The sequence below is a fragment of the Procambarus clarkii genome, chromosome 76 (genome assembly GCF_040958095.1).
Source record: "Procambarus clarkii isolate CNS0578487 chromosome 76, FALCON_Pclarkii_2.0, whole genome shotgun sequence".
In the NCBI taxonomy this organism is placed as follows: Eukaryota; Metazoa; Arthropoda; class Malacostraca; order Decapoda; family Cambaridae; genus Procambarus; species Procambarus clarkii.
In genome coordinates this window covers 23,404,132-23,426,193 of record NC_091225.1, presented here as the reverse complement: position 1 = coordinate 23,426,193, position 22,062 = coordinate 23,404,132, and the positions used below count along the sequence as shown (strand labels likewise).

Genomic DNA, 22,062 nt, shown 5'->3' with positions numbered 1-22,062 from the left:
TATTTGTATTTGTTCTCAACATCTTTTATTCTTTATGCTCAATTAGTATTAAGTTCTAGATATTAATGTTTTCTTGCCCGAAACGCATTGCGTAATAGTGGCTTTAGGCATTGTATGTACTAGCTCTATCTATATATCAATCCATTAATGTAACATCACTTGTATGTATATACCTTACCTGAATAAACATCTGAATCTGAATCTGAATCTGAACATTGTAATCATTTGATATCATGGTTGTTGTATTGAGTGCATTTTCTACTGCATTATTCCTTGAAACTTTTCCTCGAAATGATCCTCATATTGTGCTTCAGTGAACCAATGTATAACCCTGAAATGCTATTCTCATGTATCTAGTAATCCTTGTTTCTTTATTGTGTATTATTCTGATCTGCTTTTGTGTCAATATTTCTTCAAATTACCTGTAAACATTTTTGTTGATTTTACTGTAATTATTTTACTTAAAATTATCTGTACCTGTAAAGAAAAGCTATAAAATACCTGGTAACATTTTTTATCAATTTTACTGTTAATTTATAAAAAAAACTGTTAGTTTAAAGACTTACCCGAAACGCTATGCGTGTTAGTGGCTTTACAAGAATGTTAATTCAACTTATTTTCTATATTCTCTGTTAACCTCCAGTGTAACTTCTTGTATAAAAATAAATAAAAATAAAATAATAAAAATAACAAAACTTTTATGATGGGTTCAAGCGACGATTGAGTAGTGCGCAAAGCGTCCCTCACCTGTGACGTCACAGCGTCATCCGCCGCCAGGAACATCAACAAAGCGGTCAGTTTGTGGTCCGTGCAGTCAGCAAGAAGACAAACGCTTCATGCAATCACGCAAATATTATCGTAAGTAAACACTTATATTTTATAATATTATTAGATTCTGGTGCTGGCTATAGTGCTGGTGTATTAAGAGGTGAGGAGCAGTGGTGGTGTATTGAGAAGTGAGGGGCAGTGGTGGTGTATTGAGAAGTGAGGGGCAGTGGTGGTGTATTGAGAGGTGAGGGGCAGTGGTGGTGTATTAAGAGGTGAGGAGCAGTGGTGGTGTATTGAGAGGTGAGGGGCAGTGGTGGTGTATTGAGAGGCGAGGGGCAGTGCTGGTGTATTGAGAGGTGAGGGGCAGTGGTAGTGTATTGAGAGGTGAGGGGCAGTGGTGGTGTATTGAGAGGTGAGGGGCAGTGCTGGTGTATTGAGAGGTGAGGGGCAGTGGTGGTGTATTGAGAGGTGAGGGGCAGTGGTGGTGTATTGAGAAGCGAGGGGCAGTGGTGGTGTATTAAGAGGTGAGGAGCAGTGGTGGTGTATTGAGAGGTGAGGGGCAGTGGTGGTGTATTGAGAGGTGAGGAGCAGTGGTGGTGTATTGAGAGGTGAGAGGCAGTGGTGGTGTATTGAGAGGTGAGGGGCAGTGGTGGTGTATTAAGAGGTGAGGAGCAGTGGTGGTGTATTGAGAGGTGAGGGGCAGTGGTGGTGTATTAAGAGGTGAGGAGCAGTGGTGGTGTATTGAGAAGCGAGGGGCAGTGGTGGTGTATTAAGAGGTGAGGAGCAGTGGTGGTGTATTGAGAGGTGAGGGGCAGTGGTGGTGTATTGAGAGGCGAGGGGCAGTGCTGGTGTATTGAGAGGTGAGGGGCAGTGGTAGTGTATTGAGAGGTGAGGGGCAGTGGTGGTGTATTGAGAGGTGAGGGGCAGTGCTGGTGTATTGAGAGGTGAGGGGCAGTGGTGGTGTATTGAGAGGTGAGGGGCAGTGGTGGTGTATTAAGAGGTGAGGAGCAGTGGTGGTGTATTGAGAGGTGAGGGGCAGTGGTGGTGTATTGAGAGGTGAGGAGCAGTGGTGGTGTATTGAGAGGTGAGAGGCAGTGGTGGTGTATTAAGAGGTGAGGAGCAGTGGTGGTGTATTGAGAGGTGAGGGGCAGTGGTGGTGTATTAAGAGGTGAGGAGCAGTGGTGTATTGAGAGGTGAGGGGCAGTGGTGGTGTATTAAGAGGTGAGGAGCAGTGGTGGTGTATTGAGAGGTGAGGGGCAGTGGTGGTGTATTGAGAGGCGAGGAGCAGTGGTGGTGTATTGAGAGGTGAGAGGCAGTGGTGGTGTATTAAGAGGTGAGGAGCAGTGGTGGTGTATTGAGAGGTGAGGGGCAGTGGTGGTGTATTAAGAGGTGAGGAGCAGTGGTGTATTGAGAGGTGAGGGGCAGTGGTGGTGTATTAAGAGGTGAGGAGCAGTGGTGGTGTATTGAGAGGTGAGGGGCAGTGGTGGTGTATTAAGAGGTGAGGAGCAGTGGTGTATTGAGAGGTGAGGGGCAGTGGTGGTGTATTAAGAGGTGAGGAGCAGTGGTGGTGTATTGAGAGGTGAGGGGCAGTGGTGGTGTATTAAGAGGTGAGGAGCAGTGGTGTATTGAGAGGTGAGGGGCAGTGGTGGTGTATTGAGAGGCGAGGGGCAGTGCTGGTGTATTGAGAGGTGAGGGGCAGTGGTGGTGTATTGAGAGGTGAGGGGCAGTGGTGGTGTATTAAGAGGTGAGGAGCAGTGGTGGTGTATTGAGAGGTGAGGGGCAGTGGTGGTGTATTAAGAGGTGAGGAGCAGTGGTGTATTGAGAGGTGAGGGGCAGTGGTGGTGTATTAAGAGGTGAGGAGCAGTGGTGGTGTATTGAGAGGTGAGGGGCAGTGGTGGTGTATTAAGAGGTGAGGAGCAGTGGTGGTGTATTGAGAGGTGAGGGGCAGTGGTGGTGTATTAAGAGGTGAGGAGCAGTGGTGTATTGAGAGGTGAGGGGCAGTGGTGGTGTATTAAGAGGTGAGGAGCAGTGGTGGTGTATTGAGAGGTGAGGGGCAGTGGTGGTGTATTGAGAGGCGAGGGGCAGTGCTGGTGTATTGAGAGGTGAGGGGCAGTGGTGGTGTATTGAGAGGTGAGGGGCAGTGGTGGTGTATTAAGAGGTGAGGAGCAGTGGTGGTGTATTGAGAGGTGAGGGGCAGTGGTGGTGTATTAAGAGGTGAGGAGCAGTGGTGGTGTATTGAGAGGTGAGGGGCAGTGGTGGTGTATTGAGAGGTGAGGAGCAGTGGTGGTGTATTGAGAGGTGAGGGGCAGTGGTGGTGTATTAAGAGGTGAGGAGCAGTGGTGGTGTATTGAGGTGAGGGGCAGTGCTGGTGTATTAAGAGGTGAGGAGCAGTGGTGGTGTATTGAGAGGTGAGGGGCAGTGGTGGTGTATTAAGAGGTGAGGAGCAGTGGTGGTGTATTGAGAGGTGAGGGGCAGTGGTGGTGTATTGAGAGGTGAGGGGCAGTGGTGGTGTATTGAGAGGTGAGGGGCAGTGGTGGTGTATTGAGAGGTGAGGGGCAGTGGTGGTGTATTGAGAGGTGAGGGGCAGTGGTGGTGTATTGAGAGATGAGCAGTGGTGGTGTATTGAGAGGTGAGGGGCAGTGGTGGTGTATTGAGAGGTGAGGGGCAATGGTGGTGTATTGAGAGGTGAGGAGCAGTGGTGGTGTATTGAGAGGTGAGGGGCAGTGGTGGTGTATTGAGAGGTGAGGGGCAGTGGTGGTGTATTGAGAGGTGAGGGCCAGTGCTGGTGTATGGAAAGGCGAGGTACTGTGCTGCACATACAGTATATAAAAACAGCATATTTTAATCACAAGCAGGGTTTCCTAATGGCTCCTTGAGACTTACAGGCATACCTCAGAATACGAGTTTAATCCGTTCCTGGAGACGCCTTGCATTCCGAAGTTAATTTCCCCATAAGAAATAAAGGGAAATGAATTAATCCGTTCCTGACTACCCCAAAAACCCCACATCAAACTAAATTTTTATACCTAATTTACCTAATTCATCCAAATAAACCTACAAAACTATGTTCCAGTTATTACTTACCTTGCTGTCGAGTGCTGTAGGCGTATGGAAGATGGTGAGGAGGGGGGAGGAGGAGAGGAGTTACTGTTTGGAAGGGGAGTCCCCTTCCATAATCACATCAGGCAGTGAGGACCTTTCTGGTGTGCTCTCCCTGGGACGTTTTACCTGAGTGCCACTAGGTCCTGGTTGAGGCTCACTGCTCGATTTCCTCACCACAAATCTGTCCATGGAAGCTTGCTTTTCCCTTCTTCGCAAGCTGTCTCTGTAGTAAGGCATCACATTGTCATTGAAAAGATTAAGACAACGGCCTACTATAGCTTTCTCTGGGTGAGTCTGTTCAATAGTTGTTTGAATCTCTTCCCACATCTGACACACCTTCTTAATTACTGCAGAAGGGACATTCGCTGGTGCTGCTGCCACCTCCTCCTCCACTGCAGAATCATTCGCTGCTGCGTTGGCTTGCTGTTCCTGTTGAAGGGCTAGGAGTTCTTCGTTGTGTTCTTCCACCAACTCCTCCACATCATCACCATCCAATTCCAAGCCCATTTGCTGGCCTAGACTAACAATTTCCTCAACAATAGGCGCATCATTTATAGGCTCAAACCCCTCAAAGTCTAGTTCTCTCACACCTTCAGGCCACAATTTTCTCCAGCCAGAGATCAGGGTTCTTTGAGTCACTTCTTGCCAGGCTTTGTCAACGAGTTTTAAAGCACTACAAATGTTAAAATGCTCTCTCCAGAACTCTTTGAGGGTGAGGTTTGTGGCTTCAGTCACTTCAAAACATTTCCGGAAAAGAGCCCTTTCATAAAGTTTCTTAAAATTCGCTATGATTTTCTGGTCCATAGGCTGAATTAGAGGAGTGGTGTTAGGAGGAAGGAATTTATTGTATCTAGGCAACAAATCATCTTCCAAGCCTGGAGGATGAGCAGGAGCATTGTCAAGGAGAAGCACGGCTTTGAGTGGCAATTGTTTCTCCTGCAGATATTTTTCTATGGCAGGGCACAGCACTTCATTCACCCACTCCGAAAAAATAAGCCTAGTCACCCATGCTTTTTTATTAGACTTCCACATAACACACAAATGGGTTTTCTGCACATTATACTGTTTGAAAACCCTTGGATTTTCAGAATGATACACTAGCAAGGGTTTAATTTTCAAATCGCCACTCGCATTTCCACACAGCACAAGCGTAAACCTATCTTTCATAGGCTTGTGTCCAGGCAAGGATTTTTCCTCCTTAGTAATGTATGTCCTCTTAGGCATTCTTTTCCAAAACAGTCCTGTTTCGTCACAATTAAACACTTGTTGCGGTAGGTATCCCTCAGCCTCTGCAAACTCTTTAAATTCGTCAATAAATCGTCCAGCGGCTGGTTTGTCTGAGCTGGCTGCCTCCCCATGCCTTGTAACACTATGGATACCACTTCTCTTTCTAAATTTTTCAAACCAGGCCCTGCTTGCCTTAAACTCTTTCTTATCTGCATCACTCGTTGCAGGGGTATTCTTTAGAAGGTCTTCGTGCAACACCCTGGCTTTCTCACAAATAATGGCCTCCGAAACACTATCACCCCTCAACTCCTTGTCGTGTATCCAAATTAATAACAACTTTTCCACTTCTTCAAGTATTTGTGGTCTTTGTGCCGTTAATGTTCTTACTCCTTTTGCCACTTTAGCACCCATAATCTTATTTTTCTTCTTAAGTATAGTGCATATTGTTGATGTGGCTTTGTTGTACTGCCTACAAAGTTCAACAACACGTGTACCGTTCTCATGCTTCCGAATGATCTCTTGTTTCTCCTCTATTGTCATCCTCACATGAGCTTTCTGGCCTTTATCCTTACCACTGGCTTTCTTGGGACCCATGGTGAGATATATAATAACAAATTGTATAGACAAATCACCAAAAATCCAACAAAACACTGAAAATCCGCGAGAAGAATTGATGTGGGGGTAGTCACTGAGCGCGAGACAATGGTAAACTGAGGGGCGGTGGGGCAGAGGGGCGACGATCGCTGAACCACCACGCGCTAGGTCGGCCTGTACGCGTATCAACAAACTCGAGTCCCGAAGTAACGCTCGCCTTCCGAGACAAATTTTTGGAGTAAATACTGCTCGTCTTCCGAAAACCTCGCATACAGGGACACTCGCATTCCGAGGTACCACTGTATGTGCAAAGTACTTAACCCAGTTATAAGTTCCAAATCATGTGTGTCATATTATTAAACATCTCTTTAGAAAGCTGATTTATGTTATTTCTTAGTGTTCACTACTACTAGGTAATGATAAATATATATCTCACTGATATATTATTAATTATATTCAGCTATTGCAGATGATTTTGATGCTGCAAACCGGAGATGCATAGCTGCGGAAGACACGTCTGAAGTGGAAACTTAAAACGAAGCTTCAGATATGAAGCAAAGAATGCCAAGAATAACAAATGTAAGCATTGAAAACCTAGTTCAGTAATGAAAAAATTTCACAAAATTGACATACTGTGCATTATTTCATCTCATTGTCAATCATATTTAATGATTTTTTTTATGGAGTATTCTTTGCTATGTTGATAGTGCTCGTTGTGTGTCTGCAGGTGCATTCATTGTGTGTATGATGCCTGGTGTTAAAGTATTATTTCTTACTCGTTCATGCTCTCATTTAGACGTTTGGCCTCGATAAGGTTCAGTCTTGTGACTGGTGTGTGGCACGTTTCTGTTGAAATGTAGTCTTTTCGAGACTACATTTCAAATATTGCCTAACATACATGGCTACTCCCTCTCCTTGTCTAATATATCTATCTGTGTGAAATAGATTAAATCCATTAATTTGATATTCATCTAATAGTTCTCTATTTTCTACATTCATCCATGTTTTGGTAAGTGCAATAATATGTATTGTTTCATTGCAGATAAGAGATTCCAGATTTCCGAAGTACTGAAACGCACACCATACAGGCTTGGTGGATCTCGGTGCAAGGTAAAATAATTTATTTACTTGTACAGTATATATTTTTAGCTAATTATCAGTATATAAAACCACAGTACTTAATTTTATCAGTGTCAAAGACACAATTACATCTTACTCATAAATACCTTTATGTACCTCACTTGTGGTAACATATACACACATTAAGTGTATTATGTAGCATTATCTGTAATCAACTGATTTTCAGAGCTGCTCATTACAAAATACTCTTTTAAAAAAGTGTTTCTTAACAATAGGAGCATTTCATTACAATATATCCATAATCAACTATATCAAACCCTATTACAGGTAAAACCAGTAGGCATTCTACTGTATTTTATCAAACCCCTATTAGAATAATAGATCTTGTAATGATTTTGCAAAAATAGTGCCATTTACTATTTTTAAAATATTAAAAAATTTACCGATATGGTGCATTCGGATGACAAACCAAATTTTTCACTTTTGACAATTGAGCACCTGCTACATCCAGATTCCCGGGAGGAAAGGAAGGACGATCTTTGGAATCATTACCTAAGTAGACAGGAAAGCTCATTTATCAATATTAACATTATACATATTTTGATCAAAATAGAAAATATCACGGAAACTCCGAAACTCGGAAAAATCCAGATGACATCTATAAACAAATCTCCTTTTCCTAGTTCTGCATCTCTCCTTTGGAATAAATTTTGTTGTGCCTTTATCATATATTTCACAAAACTTGACATACATCTCATTTACTTCATGTCCTAACAGCAAGTGTTTGTCAAATTCCTTAAGGAAATATCTGAGTTCCACATAATGACTTTTCCACAAATCAGGTTTTTCAACTGCTTCAAGCTTATTTTCTAACAGATTATAATGCATTGCATACTTTATTCCCAAAAAGACATGGTCACTTTTACCCAAGGGAGAGAGGTACTGAATGATAAATATCTCTTCCTCTTGTAAATATAACATCCAGAATGGAGGGAACATCCCCTTCCCTCATCCTCGTAGCTTGTTTAACATGTAGAAACATGAATGTTTACAGGATGAGGTTTACAAATCTACAAGTCCAAAAATCCTCTGTTCTAGCTTAGCAAAGCTTAGCTTAGCCTACTATATTGAACTTTAACTTTATAACAAAACCAATCAAAAGGGTTTGCAATAATATTAGTTGAAAAATTCTACCAGTTTTTGTTTTTAAGTGTTAATAGTAAAAATGCTTATGTTTTTATTGTTAAATTTCAAAGTAATATCAGTTTGAAGACGTTTAAGAATAAATATGGCTAGGTCCCTTTAGTGTATAAATGTATATTATCCACCAAAAAATTCACACACACAAAAATTGTTATTTGTAACTTATAAACTTTTTCTAGTATGTGTCCTGAAGTAAATTTCTATCAAACCTCACTGGAAAATTCATTGGGGTTGTATGTTTATTGTTAGTATGATATACAGTCTACTGATCAATTGAACTAGGTACTATTTATCATCCGAATGCACCAATATGTCTTCATTCTTCCCAGATGAAGGAACTGGGTAATGTTCATCATCTGAATGCACCATCTGCAATGCATCATCTGAATCCTTTCCCACACTCATGACGCACGGGAGGTTTATCAGCTGTATGCACAATCCTGTGAGCTTTTATAAGTCGCAGACGATTGAATCCCTTGCCACACTCAGGATATTCACGAGGTTTATCATCCGTATGCACAGTCATGTGACTTATTGTACTGGAACGTTTCCCAAATCAACAGATAATTTTAAGTTGGCCTGGTTGGTCTGTGAGCTCGGTTTGTCCGGCACTTATAATATTAATATTTAAGAACATAAGAACAAAGGCAACTGCAGAAGGCCTATTGGCCCATACGAGGCAGCTCCTATTTATAATCACCCAATGCCACTCATATACTTGTCCAACCCGCGCTTGAAACAATCGAGGGACCCCACCTCCAGCACGTTACGCGGTAATTGGTTCCACAAATCAACAACCCTGTTACTGAACCAGTATTTACCCAAGTCTTTCCTAAATCTAAACTTATCCAATATTTATTACACGTATAATATTTGACTGGCAGTCTGTCCATGCAAGGATCTTGGTTTCTTAGATTTGCCAACAATTGCACACGTGATTCTGTCTGTGCCGTCGGCATTCGCACACATCATGGCCAAGAGCCTGTCCTTGTTGACCTTACGTCCTGGCACACAACCCTCACTTCTCATTGCTAGAGATTTTTCTGGTAAACTCCTCCAATACAACCCAGTTTCATCTGCATTGTAAATTTGATACGAATATAAATTATTTGCCACAATGTATGCTCTTAATTTGTTTAAATGGTTCTACACTGCTTTCATCTGCACTCAATTTTTCACCGAAAATTTTCCTCTTCACAATATTGTGCCTACCCTTGAACCTTGCAACCCACCCTTCACTCGCTTCGAAATCCTTTATTCCAAGGCTTGCAGCAAACCTGCTTGCAGCATTTTGTATTTCTGGCTGCAAATTGTCAGGCCAGCTGTGCAGTGCTGAGCAAATCACTTGTACATAGCCTCATCCAACTGTACATGCGTCGAAGTTTTCATAGTCTTCCTACCACACTCTCTGCTAGTGCTTGCACCTTCACTTTTACAGGTTGAAATGAATTTTATAAGTTTCTCTCTTTGTTTCCTTATATCAGAAACAGTACTAGTGCCTATATTAAATTCCTTGGCAACACTTGAGGTCGACCGGCCGTTTTCACAAAGTTGTATAACACATAGCTTGTCCTTAATTGTTAGGACATCCTTCTTCCTCTTAACATCTCCAGAATGATTCATGCTGCTACCAGACAGTCTTGGTCAAAAATGTTCAAAGTTACTATGAAAATAAAAAAGGTATTAAAAAAATATTTCACTAATGGCGCAGCACTGTGGTGTAACACGAGGGTAGAGAGCACATGGCTTGACCAGGCCTGGATGGGTCCAGTCGGGGTAGGGAGGAGGCACGTTACGTAGGCCGCCAGCAGAAAAAAAAAACATTTTTGAAGGAAACTTCAGCCTGTGCAAATTGTTTTTAGGAAACTTGTATGGTATTTTTTATTACATAATTACTAGTATTTCTTTTGACTTTGGCTATGATGAATTGTTCTAAAATCAATGGTAACTCCTGTACTGTAGTGTATAGGCCGCTCCCCCATCTAACCCTTATCCCCCCTGGTGGTCCCTCCCAATGCTCCCCTCTCTCTCGACACCACCCACCCACCCCACCCCCTCCTACACCATGCGCCTCGAGCCACAGGCAAAGGGGATTAATACGGTACGGCCTGCCTCATGGTTTTCATATACGGACAATTCCATGATTATCCGGCTGACTGTCCAGATAGTGTAACATCGGCAGCAAATTAACCGGCTCTGATATTTTATCCGGCTAAACCAAATACAAATACAAATATTTATTCAGGTAAAGTACATACATACAAGGTAAGATACAAAAGTTGATGGATTTATAGATAGAGCTAGTACATACAATGCCTAAAGCCACTATTATGCAAAGCGTTTCGAGCAGGAAAAACAAAGACTAAAACTTAACTCTAATTGAGATTAAAGTATAAATTGTGTTGAGAAAAAATAAGAAAAAAATGAAAAAGGGCACGGGGGGAACATGACAGAAAAAAAGCAAAAATACAATTTGGTCAACAAACAGCATTGTATAAAATCGTAGATCAGAAATACTACAGGAACAACTGTGGACATCCTCAAGAGGAAACTAGATTGTTTCCTTCAAGGAGTGCCGGACCAACCGGGCTGTGCTGGGTATGTGAGCCTGCAGGCCACTCCAAGCAACAGCCTGGTGGACCAAACTCTCACAAGTCAAGTCTGACCTCGGGCCGGGCTTGGGGAGTAGAAGAACTCCCAGAACTCCATCAACCAGGTATCATGGGTTGACATTTAGGGGTGAGATAGGTTACATTGAGTTAATTAGGTAGCACTTAGTTTTAATCTTAAACTGGTTGGGAGAGGTACATGCAGTCTTTAACATAATTGGGAAGGTCATTCCACATTCTGGGTCTCTTGATTTGTAAAGCATTTCTAGTTTGACTAAGTCGTACTCTTGGAATATCAAATAGGTATCTGTTTCTGGTGTGGTGCTCATGGGATCTGTTACAACCTTCTAGGAAGCTTTTAAGGTCCGGATTGACATTACAGTTCAGGGTTTTATATATATTAAATACACATGAGAGGATGTGCAGTGACTTAATATCTAACATATTCAGAGATTTGAGTAAGGGTACCAAGTGATGTCTGGGGCCAGAGTTAGATATTGTCTTAATAGGAGCTTTGTGTTGAGTAATTAGAGGACGTAAATGATTTAGGGTAGTAGAACCCCAAGCTCAAATACCGTAGTTGAGATAAGGATAGATGAGAGAGTAATAGTGTGTCACCATGGCAGGGCGAGGTACATAATATCTGATCTTAGAAAGAATGCCAACAATTTTTGAAACTTTTCTGGGGGGAGCCCCGTCGGCTCCCCGGAGCTTTACCGGCTGATATGCTAATGTCAGACTTTGGCATCAGTCATGTGTATGGAGTTCTAGGGCCTACCGGGGACCACGAGCCAGAACCTGGCCCCCTCAGAGAGGCAAGGGGAGCAATGGCCTATAGAAACCCCCGTGTGGTTGGAAGCATTCTATGTCTGCCATCGACCGGGTCAAGCATCCAGAAAGGTAAGCATTCCAAAATAAACCCCTATTCTGGTGAAAATTGCTACCTAAGCCGAACTAGTGGATAGAACTCTTCAACAGAAAACAAGGAAACTAGTATGACGTCATACGTCACCGCGCTGCTGTCTGCGCAGCTCCCCCCTCCCCGGGAGGGGGAAGTGGGAGCCCCAGACCTCCCACGCCGGCTATCCACCCATCAGTTCTTCGGCTGATGCTATAGGCAATGGTTATGTGCTCTGGCTCCAGTGGTTGTTTCAGCACTGTACCTAGAGTGTGGTGTCTGTTTTCTAGGTGGTGCGTGAGCCGGGAGTGATTCTTCAGTACTCGGGCTGCATGCGCCTAGGGTTCCCTTCCCTAGGTGCCCTGTAAGTACTGCCCTTGGGGCTTGGGGCCACCTTCCACAAGTTCCTTGGGTCCTGCCCCTGCTTGGCCGTTTACTGCTTGGTTTTCGGCCGCTCTTTGTGTGCTCGGGTGTTCTGTCTCCCTTGTTCGCCTTAGAGTAAGGGGCAGTGTTTGCACTGGTGGGGCGCAGGGTACTGTGCAGCTTGTCTTTACCAATCTAAGCGGCCGGCTCTGTTCCGCTTGAGTACGCTGGCCTCTTGCGGGGTTTTCTTTTTCTTTTTGTTTATCTACCTGGTGGGGGGGTCTGCCTTCGTTCTTGCCCCTTGTGTCCCTTGTGTTCTGAGTATTTTCTGGTGGTACACCTGCTAGGTCCCCGTGAGTGTACACGTCCCGGGGGTTCAGCTCTTAGAAAGTTGTTTGGTAGCTTTGGGTGCCGGTTAGCAGTACCCTGCCTGGGATTACCTGAGCGCGAGTCCTCTTAAAGTAAACGCTCGGGACCCTGGGAAACCCCTGGGAGCGCGCGGGTCCGATGGATGTGACCCCAAAGTCCCCCCCTCGCTTCCAGCGAGTTTGAGGGTTGCTCTCACCCTTTGTCTCTGGGCGACTCTCTGTTTTGCCTCCGTCTGCTGCCTGTGGGGTCGGTGACACCTTCGACCCGGAGTCCTGCGAGTTTGGTTGCTCGTTGTGGCTCGGTTACCCAGTTGTGCTAACAAAGCGGGTGCGGGCAGCAGGGGCGTTGCACTTGAGCCTTGGTGGTGGCAACGTTCTCGTGGTTTCCTCCCCGGGAGCCCCGGGGCTGCCCCGTTGTAGTTCGTTTTGGGACTTGGGGGTGTTGGTTGCTTCGGTTCCATCCACGCCCCCTTGTCTTTCCCTTGGTTCACCCTGCCTGCATCCGGTTCCTTACCGTCTGTAGGTTCGGGGCGGGGTTTTTGGTGTTGAGACTCGGGCAGTCTCGGGGAATTCCCCTTCCGGGGTAGTGACGGGGGCATTTGAGCCTGTTCCTCCAGCCGTGTTGTATGAGTCTGCCAGTGGGCTCCCTTCCTTAGTGTTCTCACGGCTGCCCCGGTTTTCTGGTACGGCCGGGGCTTTGGGGGAACGGCTCGGCTCCGGGGCCTGTCGTGTAGGTTCCCGGGGCTGGGGAGGGGCTGACTTGGGGGGGCCTTGGCCCCGTTAGACCCCGTGGGGGTTTTTATCCCCCTCTAGGTGGGGCTTGTGGTTACGCGGAGTGGGGTCTTTCCTCCCCACTCGCCGTACGTGCTGATGGACTTCGGCCCCTCCCCGGGCTCGGTTCCTTGGCCTTTGAGTCGGTTGGTTCCGTCCTGTGGGTGGATGTTTCCTCCCACCCCTTTTTTGGACGGTGTTTTTGTCAGGTTTCCCCGTTCGATGGGGTTCTGCGTGACTTCTGATCTCGGGTGCGCCTGCGCCTTCGTGTGCCTTCGGGACTAGTGTTGGCTTCTGTTCTCGAGGGTACGGGAAGGTTTTTCGCTACTTCCCGCGTTATTGGAACGTCTGTCGGCTCCTCGAACTTGTCACCCTGTTCGGCTACTTGTCACCCTGTTGGGCTACTTGTCGCCCTGTTGGGCTACTTGTCGCCCTGTTGGGCTACTTGTCGCCCTGTTGGGCTACTTGTCACCCTGTTGGGCTACTTGTCACCCTGTTGGGCTACTTGTCGCCCTGTTGGGCTACTTGTCGCCCTGTTGGGCTACTTGTCGCCCTGTTGGGCTACTTGTCGCCCTGTTGGGCTACTTGTCGCCCTGTTGGGCTACTTGTCGCCCAGTTGGGCTACTTGTCGCCCTGTTGGGCTACTTGTCGCCCGGTTGGGCTACTTGTCGCCCGGTTGGGCTACTTGTCGCCCGGTTGGGTTCCTTTTTTGGGCTCTTTGCTTCTTTGGCCGGTTTTATTGTTCCTGCTTCCTCTTTTGGCTACTTTTCTCGTGCAGTAGACCTGGCTGGCGCCTTCCCGCAGGGAGGGTGTGCGGTTCGGCCAGCGTGTTATGCGCATGCGCCGTGGAGTTTGTTTTGGTCTGGGCGGTGTTTCAGTGCTGGTGTTTTGCGCCCTTTTTTGCTACAGTGCTTCGCCTCTCGTTCTTCTCCCTGGCTGCGGTATGTGCCCCTTCGCGCCGGGGGTGTCCTGGTTCCCAGTTGTGGGGAGGACACCGCGGTTTTCCCTGTGTCATGGGTGTGCACCGCCTCCTTCGCCTCTCTGCTCTCCTGCGGGTCCGGCAGGGTCCGGCTCTGGCGTCTTCACCTGGGGGTGCTCCCAAGTTCTTCTGGGCACGGTTGACTCGTGTCAAGTTCGTGCCACCATTCGCCAGGTGAGTTTCTGCGGTCTGGCGTCTTTTGGCCGGGCGCTGGATGCGGCGGTGTTTATATACCTGTCTTTATTTAGGTATACAGTATCCACTCAATTTAACGGCCTCTTTTATACCGATCTGCCGGTATTAACGACCGGTTTGGGAGCCCAGTATCTAGAGCCTGCTATACCGGTCTGCGGTCGATATTACCGACAGTCGGTATTGGGTTTGTTGTGGCATCAGCGTCCCCTCACATGGCGACCAGGCCGCCACCGACCTGGATCGTCCAGAGTCATATATTACATCTTAATTTTCTTTTAAAATGATTCACTTTAATGAAGAAAATTGTAAATTATTATTAATAAAATATTTTGAAACAGTTTTTATTAAGCAAAAGTCTTTGTTTTCTTATTAAATACCTTTTATAGTATGTATAGGCACTAGGTATTTTTTTTCCCACGGACCTAGTATGTACTCCGCCGGGCCATGTGTTCCCATTGTTTACCGTGAACTCGCGCGGCTAGCTTCAATTGTGAAGGATATTACTGTACTGTAATTGTGATCTTTTTAATTTACAAAATGCCAAAAGTTACCCAAAGGAAGCGCCTGACGGTTGCACAGAAGCTGGAGTTAATTAAGAAACTTGATAAAGGATATTCTCATGCACGAGCAGCAGCAGAGTTTAACATCGGGAAAAGTACAGTAAGTGACATCAAGAAACAGAAGGATACTCTATTAAAATATGTGAGCACAACAGAGTGTGCTACTTCTGGTGCTGCATGTTCGAGAAAAACAGTAAAGTCTGGTCAGTATCCACAATTGGATGCTGCAGTGTATAAGTGGTTTATTCAGCACCGCACAATTGGCATGGCAATAAGATTTGAAGAGCTTAAATTTGCAGCAAGTAAACTTGCCATTCAATTAGGTATAAAAGATTTCAGTGCAAGTGATGGGTGGGTTGGAAGATTTAAGGCTCGGCATAACATTTCAAACACCAAAAAAATTTCTGGTGAGGCGTCAAGTGCTGATCCCACTAATGTTGATTCATTCAAGGCTAAATTAAACGAGTACATTGTCAGTAATAATTTAAGCAAATATCAAGTATATAATGCTGACGAGACTGGGTTTATGTGGCGAGCTGTACCAAGTACATCCTTAACCAGTAGGATGCAGGAAAATATTCCTGGACGAAAGATAAGCAAGGAATGGCTCTCAGTCTTGCTCTGTGCTAATGCTGATGCCTCTCACAGGACAAAATGTGCCGTGGTAGGCAAGTCTAAAAATCCTCGAGCCTTAAAAAATATAATGCAGGCATTACCTGTAATATATTACAATTCTAAGAAATCATGGTTTAATCAAATAATATTTACGGACTGGTTTGAAAACCACTTTTGCAAAGAAGTCAGAGAATTCCAGATCAACAAATGTGGAATAAAGGCCAGTGAGGTTAAGGCATTGTTGCTGCTAGATAATGCCCCTGCTCATCCCATTAGCAAGTTAATTTCAAGGGATGGCAGAATAAAATGCATGGCACTTCCACCAAACACAACATCCTTGATCCAGCCCATGGACCAAGGTGTTATCCTTGCTGCTAAACGTATGTACCAAACAGCAATGCTTGAAGATGTTTTAGTTGTTTTACCTAGCGAGGAAGATGAATTGACAGGAAAGGATACAAGGGCTTAAAGAACACTAGAAAATCTAAAAAAGTACACTATCAGGGAAGCAATATTCCACTGGGCTAGGCTTTGGAATAAAGTGAAAGAAACCACACTAACAAATTTATGGAAGAAACTGTTAACAGAGAGGCCTAGATGTGAAGCAGCAGTATCTGATAGTGAATTCAAAGGTTTTGAAAATGAAGCCAATGATTTTGAAGGGTTTGAAGAAACGATCCGAACAATGTTGCTCCAAGCTGGTCAGGGTGTACAAGTGAATGATATCAATGAATGGTTAGAAAATGATTACGATCCTGGTTATGAATTGTTAACTGAAGAACAGATTGCGCAAAGTGTTCTCGGAAATGACTGATGACTCTGATGATGACTCGGACGATGTTGGTGAGGCTCTGCCTAGAGGTGTCGGATATCAGAAAAGATTGGAACAAGTTGAGGAACTCATTGAATATTCAATAAAAAGTAAACATGAGGTTATTGGAAATTTTTATGTACACCTTACAGCCTTAAAGCAATGTCTCAAAACGTTAGCCAGAGAAAATCAGATTCAGACAAAAATAGATAAATTCATGATTTCAACGGTTCGTGAAAAATCTTCGTCGACAAGCGATGCTGCACCCGTCGATGCTGAATTACCATTGACAAGTCATGGAGCATCCGCCAGCAATGAATGCTCTACAAGCCATGCTGCACCCGTCGATGCTGAATTACCATCGACAAGTCATGGAGCATCCGCCAGCAACGAATGCTCTACAAGCCATGTTGCACCCGCCGATGCTGAATTCCCACCAAGTCGTGACAAGTCATCCACTAACGATATAAAATATGATTGAAAGGCATATAAATTAGTGCAAAAAGTGTTGATAGAGTACAGTATTGTAAGTGTTAATGATTAATTAAGCCTAGACAAAAAGATACTGTACAGTGTAAATATACAGTAGAAATAATTGTCAATAGTGAAGTAGAATTAGAACTCATGTGAATTAGTAGTAAGGCTAGCTGTTGTGTGAAGTGAGTGCCTGAAAATAATTGTACATATAAAAAAAGCGCTGCAGAGGATGACGTAATCAAAACAGCTTCGTAATCTTCAGCTTCATTAAAAGTAAGTCAATTTACCAATTTTATTATAGTATTACAAGATATTAATTGTTTTTTTTCAACAAAAGCTACATATTAGTCTCTGCAAATGTATATTCTATCGTCAGCAGAGAAAAGGCGAGCTCAAAATATTTGGTCTTGGCTAGCTCTCAGTGACAAGGCTCGATCGCCATTGTTATGGCATGGCCGCCACAGCCTGTGTCGTAACATTAAAAGTAAGTCAATTTACCAATTTTATTATAGTATTACAAGATATTAGTTGTTTTTTCTGGGGGGAGCCCCGTCGGCTCCCCGGAGCTATCCCAGGCTGATATGCTAATGTCAGACTTTGGCATCAGTCATGTGTATGGAGTTCTTAGGCCTACCGGGGACCACGGCCAGAACCGGGCCCCCTCAGAGAGGCAAGGGGAGCAATGGCCTATAGAAGCCCCTGTGTTAGTGGAAGCATTCTATGTCTGCCATCGACCGGAACAGACACCCAGAAAGGTAAGCGCCCCAAAACAAACCCCTATTCTGGTTAAAATTGCTACCTAAAACCGAACTAGTGGATAGAACTCCCCAACCGAAAACAAGCAAACTAGTGTGACGTCACACACTGCCGCGCCGCTGTCTGCGCAGCTCCCCCCTCCCCGGGAGGGGGAAGGGGGAGCCCCAGACCCCCCGCGCCGGCTACCCACACCTCAGTTCTTGAGGCTGATGCTATAGGCGATGGTCGTGTGCTCTGGCTCCGGTGTCGCTACTGCACTGTGCTTTGCGTGTGGTGTTAGTTTTGTGGGTGCGAGAGCCAGGAGTTATCTTCAGTACTCGGGCTGCATGTGCCTAGGGCTGCCTTCCCTAGGTGCCCTGTAAGTACTGCCCTTGGGGCTTGGGGCCACCTTCCACAGGCTCCTCGGGGTCTGCCTCTGCTGGTCCGTTTTACCTTTCGGTTTTTCGGCCGCCTGTTGGGCTCTTGGGTGTTCTGTTCTCCCTTGTTACCGGCAGGTAAGAGGCAGTTTGCACTGGTAGGGGCGCAGGGTGCTGCTCAGCTTGTATTTCCCGACATCGCGGCCGGCTCTGTTCCTTGGGGTTCGCTGTCCTCTTGCGGGGTTTTGTTTTTCTTTTTGTTTTTGCCTGGTGGGGGGTTCTGTCATTTTATTCAGTTTGTTTTTGCCCTTCCACTGTTCTCATCGGTGGCGCCCCCTGCTAGGTCCCTGTGAGTGTACACGTCCCTGGGGTTCAGCTTTAGAAGTTTGCTTGGTAGTTTTGGGCGCCGGTTTGCAGCACCCTGCCTGGGACTACCTGAGCGCGAGTCCTCTTAAAGTAAACGCTCAGGACCCTGGGAATCCCCTAGGGGGCGCGTGGGTCCGATGGATGTGACCCCGGAGTCCCCACTCGCTGTGTGCGAGTTTGAGAGTTGCTCGGTCCCCTTGTCTCAGGGTGACCCTCATTGTTTTTGCCTCTGCCACGCTGCCTGTTGGGTCGGTGATACTTTCGACCCTGAGTCCTGTGAGTGTTGCTGCTTGCTTGTCACTCAATTTACCCAATCCTCTGATTCTATTCGGGTACAGGCGGCACGTGCGTTGCAGTCTAGGTTTCGTCTGTTGCAACGCGCTCGGTTGGTTGCTTCCCCGGATGCCCCGGGGCTGCCCCGCTTTGCTTTTCGAGACCCGGACTTGGGGGTGGGGGTCGCTTCGATCCTGGTTCAGTCCGCACCTCCTCGTCCTTCCCCTTCTGTTCGTTATCGTCCCCCGTCCCTGCTTCCGGCCCCGAAGCGTCTGAGGGTTTCGGGGTCGGAGCAGGGGTTACTTGATCTCGAGACTCGGGCAGCTTCGGGGGTTGCCCCTTCCGGGGGGGGCGGCAGAGGCATTCGAGTCTTGTCTCCCGGCCGAAGCTTCAGGGTCTGACCAGTGGGCCCCTCTTCCTCCAGCTTTTCCGGCTGCTCCGTCCTTGTCTTGTGGGGTCGGGGCTTGGGGAGAGGACTCGGCCTCGGGTCCTGTGGTGACGGACCTCGAGGCTGGGGAGGGGCTGACTTGGGGGCCTTGGGCCCCGCTGGACCCCGCCGGGGTTTTTCTTCCCACTGAGCGGGGCTTATTGTTACAAGGAGTGGGGTTTTCTTTCCCCCCCTCTGCGTACGAGTTGGATTTGGTGTAGGCCCCTCCCCGGGTATGGTTCCGTGTTCCCCTGGGTACGTCGGTTCCGTCCTTCCGGAGGTTTTCGGCTTATCGCATCCAACCTGGTGTGGTGCGAGCGGCCTTTGCAGCTTACCTCCTGCGTGACCCAGATTATGCCTCGGAAATGGATCCGTCCACGTCAAGGTTGGGACTTCGTTCCCTTTCTGGCTCCGTTACGAGGTTCCGGAGTCGTCCTGGCTAGCAGACTGCCCCTTGTTTGGTCTGGATTCCTGGCGTTCCTTCTGTCGTTCCCGCACGCTGGAGTGGCGGGAAGCTTCCACGGTGCTTCAGGTTTTCCTGGGGGGTGAACTTGAGTACCTGAATGAGTGCTTGTTTGCCCCTGCCCTTCCCCGCGATGTGGGCGTTATTCAGCTCCATGTGCAGGTTCCCTCCCTTTCGGCGGCGCTCGTGGCGGGGGACTTGCGCGCTCGGGGCCTTTTGTGTTCGGCCTTGCGGTTCTTTTCCCTCCTGGAGCTGTCTTCGGATTGGCTCGTGGAGGATGTGGGGACGCTTGGGTCCGTCCCGGGGTCCGGCACCTTGTCCTCGGCTGCGCGTTCGTCGGCTGCCTTGTTGAAGCTGTTCACGCCGATTTTGCGGGATGCGGTTTCCCTGTTCTATGCTTCCCGTCTCGCGTGTCGGCAGGCGGTGCTGGGTTCCTCCATGGGATCTGCTTGGGCTCTGGCTCTTAGGCGTTCTTCACCTTTTTGTCCTCTCCTGTTTGGGGAGTCGGCCGTGGCGCAGTTTATTCAGGCTGCGTCGGCGGCTTGTCGTCCGATGTCGGACTTGTTGGTTTTCCGGGGGTCCCGGGGTGGGTCTTCCCGGAAAGGTCGTGCCAGGGCTCGGGGTTCCTCTCGTCGTGGTAGGCCTCTGGTGTCAGGTTTGGGGTTGGCTCCTCCTGCGGACCCTCTCTCGTCTGGTCGGCGCGGTGTTCGCGCTGTGCGGGGTTCTGGGTCTCGTAGGGGTCGCCGGCCCTTTCGCGGTTTGCCCCTTTGACGGGGCGATGGGGGGGCGGCTTGCGCTGTTCGCCCGCGCCTGGTCCCACGATTCGTGGGCCTTTCGGGTCGTGTCTCGCGGCCTGGGTGGCGTTGGGTGGCCCCTCCCCTCTTTGGGGGGTCGGGGCTGGCAGGGCAGGCTTCTTCCCCTGCGCTCTGTCGAGTCGTCTTGGAGTGGGTACGCTTGGGCGTCGTCGAAACGACGTCGTCCCTCAGATGGGTTTCCCGTCTGTTTCCGGTTCCGAAACGGAACTGCGCGGACCTGCGGTTCATTCTGGACTTGTCCCGTCTGAACCCCTGGGTTCATTGCCCCTCCTTTCGGATGACTACGCTGTCTCAGGTTCGGCTCCTCTTGGAGCCGGGAGCTTGGATGGTGTCCCTGGACCTCCGGGACGCTTATTGGCATGTCCCGATTCATCCGCGGTTCAGGGACTGGCTCGGTTTTGTAGTGGGGCGTCTGAGTTACCGCTTTCGTTGTCTCCCGTTCGGGTTGAACCTGGCACCTCGCGTGTTCACGGGTTGTGGTGGCTCGTTTGCGTCTCCTAGGTGTTCGAGTGTTGGCCTACCTCGACGACTGGCTGGTTTGGGCTCCCAGCCAGTCAGCTTGCTTGCTAGCCAGGGATTTGGTTCTTTCCCAGCTTGCCGGGTTCGGGTTCTTGGTGAACTGGAGGAAGTCCCATCTGGTTCCCTCTCAGGTTCGGACATGGCTGGGTCTCGTGTGGGACTCTCGAACCGCCTCCTTGTCTCTCCCTCCGGAGTCTCTCCTGCGGCTGCGGTCCCGCCTTCGTCTGTTTCTGGAGGGCCCTCGGGTCACCCGGCGGTTGCTCGAGGGGCTGTGCGGGAGCCTGAACTTCGCGATGGTGGTCTACCCGCCGGGTCGGGTTTGGCTTCGACGGCTGTTCTGGTTCCTTCGGGGTTCCCCCTTCCGCCTCTCTCGCGATCGCAGAGTTCGACCCCCGGGGGACTTGCGTCGGTTGCTGCGTCACCGGTTTCCTCTTCGGGTTTTTCGGGGTTCAGTGCCTTGGCGCCTACCCGAGCCCTCGCTCGATGTGTACACGGATGCGTCGTCTCGGCTGGGGTTTTGTGACCAGTGCTCACCAGGCCGGCCAGGGGCGTTGGGATCCGTCCTTCCGTCGAGCTCACAGTACGGTGCGGGAGTTCTCGGCAGTGTGGTTTGCTCTGGGGAGGATTCGGGTGGCCCGCGGATCGACGATTCGGCTCCATTCGGACTGCTCTCCGGTGGTTCATTGCCTGAACCGCGGGGGTTCGATGCGGTCCTTGTCTCTTTGGGGTTGGTCGCTTCGGGTGACTCGTCTGCTGAGTTCTCGGGGTTTGGCTCTCCTGGCGGTTCACGTACGGGGCGTGTCCAACGTCTTGGCCGACGCCCTGTCTCGCTTCGTTCCTCTCTCCACGGAGTGGACGGTCGACGACGAGTCCTTCCTTTGGCTTTGCCAGACGTTCGGGCGCCCCGAGGTGGACCTCTTCGCGTCGGCGTGGTCGCGGCGTCTTCCCGTTTATGCGGCGCCCTTCCCCGATTGCGAGGCCGTCGGGGTCGATGCCTTTTGGCTCGACTGGACGAGGTGGGGGTTCCTGTATCTCTTTCCCCCGGTTCGGCTGTTGCTCCAGGTCCTGACTCGCTTAGAGACTTACCGGGGGAGAGTTGTCCTTCTGGCCCCTTGGTGGCCGGCCCAGCCTTGGTTTCAGGCGCTGGTTGCTCGGTGTCCGAACCCGAGGGTTTTTCCCGCGGCTCTGCCTCTTTCAGCAGATCGGGCCGGTACGTCACGTAGCTGGTTCGATCTTCTCCTCGAGTCTTCGCGTATGGTTTTTTTGACTCGAGTCTATCATCATCTCTATGGTGATCAGGTGGCCTCCTTGTTGGTGTCCCACCTGAGGGCTTCTTCTCGGCGGCAGTATGCAGTTTTCCTGGCGGTCCTTCCGTTTCTTTTTGCGTCTTCGTCGTGTTAGCTCCTTGTCTGTTCGGGTGGTCTTGTCCTTCCTCTCGTGGTTGTTTCAGGACCGTCATCTTATGCC

General features: G+C 48.2%; 1 long non-coding RNA gene across 3 annotated transcripts in view; it reads left to right on the top strand.

Moving 5' to 3' along the window:
* The first annotated feature begins 703 nt into the window (after positions 1–703).
* The window catches only part of LOC138357116 (uncharacterized), a 59,627-nt gene continuing 38,268 nt past the window's right edge, over positions 704–22,062 (top strand). Inside the window, exons 1-4 of one of the 3 annotated variants that reach the window (XR_011224827.1) lie at positions 704–858; positions 6,161–6,270; positions 6,734–6,801; positions 17,000–17,135. This is a non-coding gene — a long non-coding RNA (uncharacterized lncRNA). Of the gene's footprint in view, positions 859–6,160; positions 6,271–6,733; positions 6,802–16,996; positions 17,136–22,062 lie in introns of those variants that run through there. The other 2 variants (XR_011224826.1, XR_011224825.1) reach the window with 2 other exon arrangements.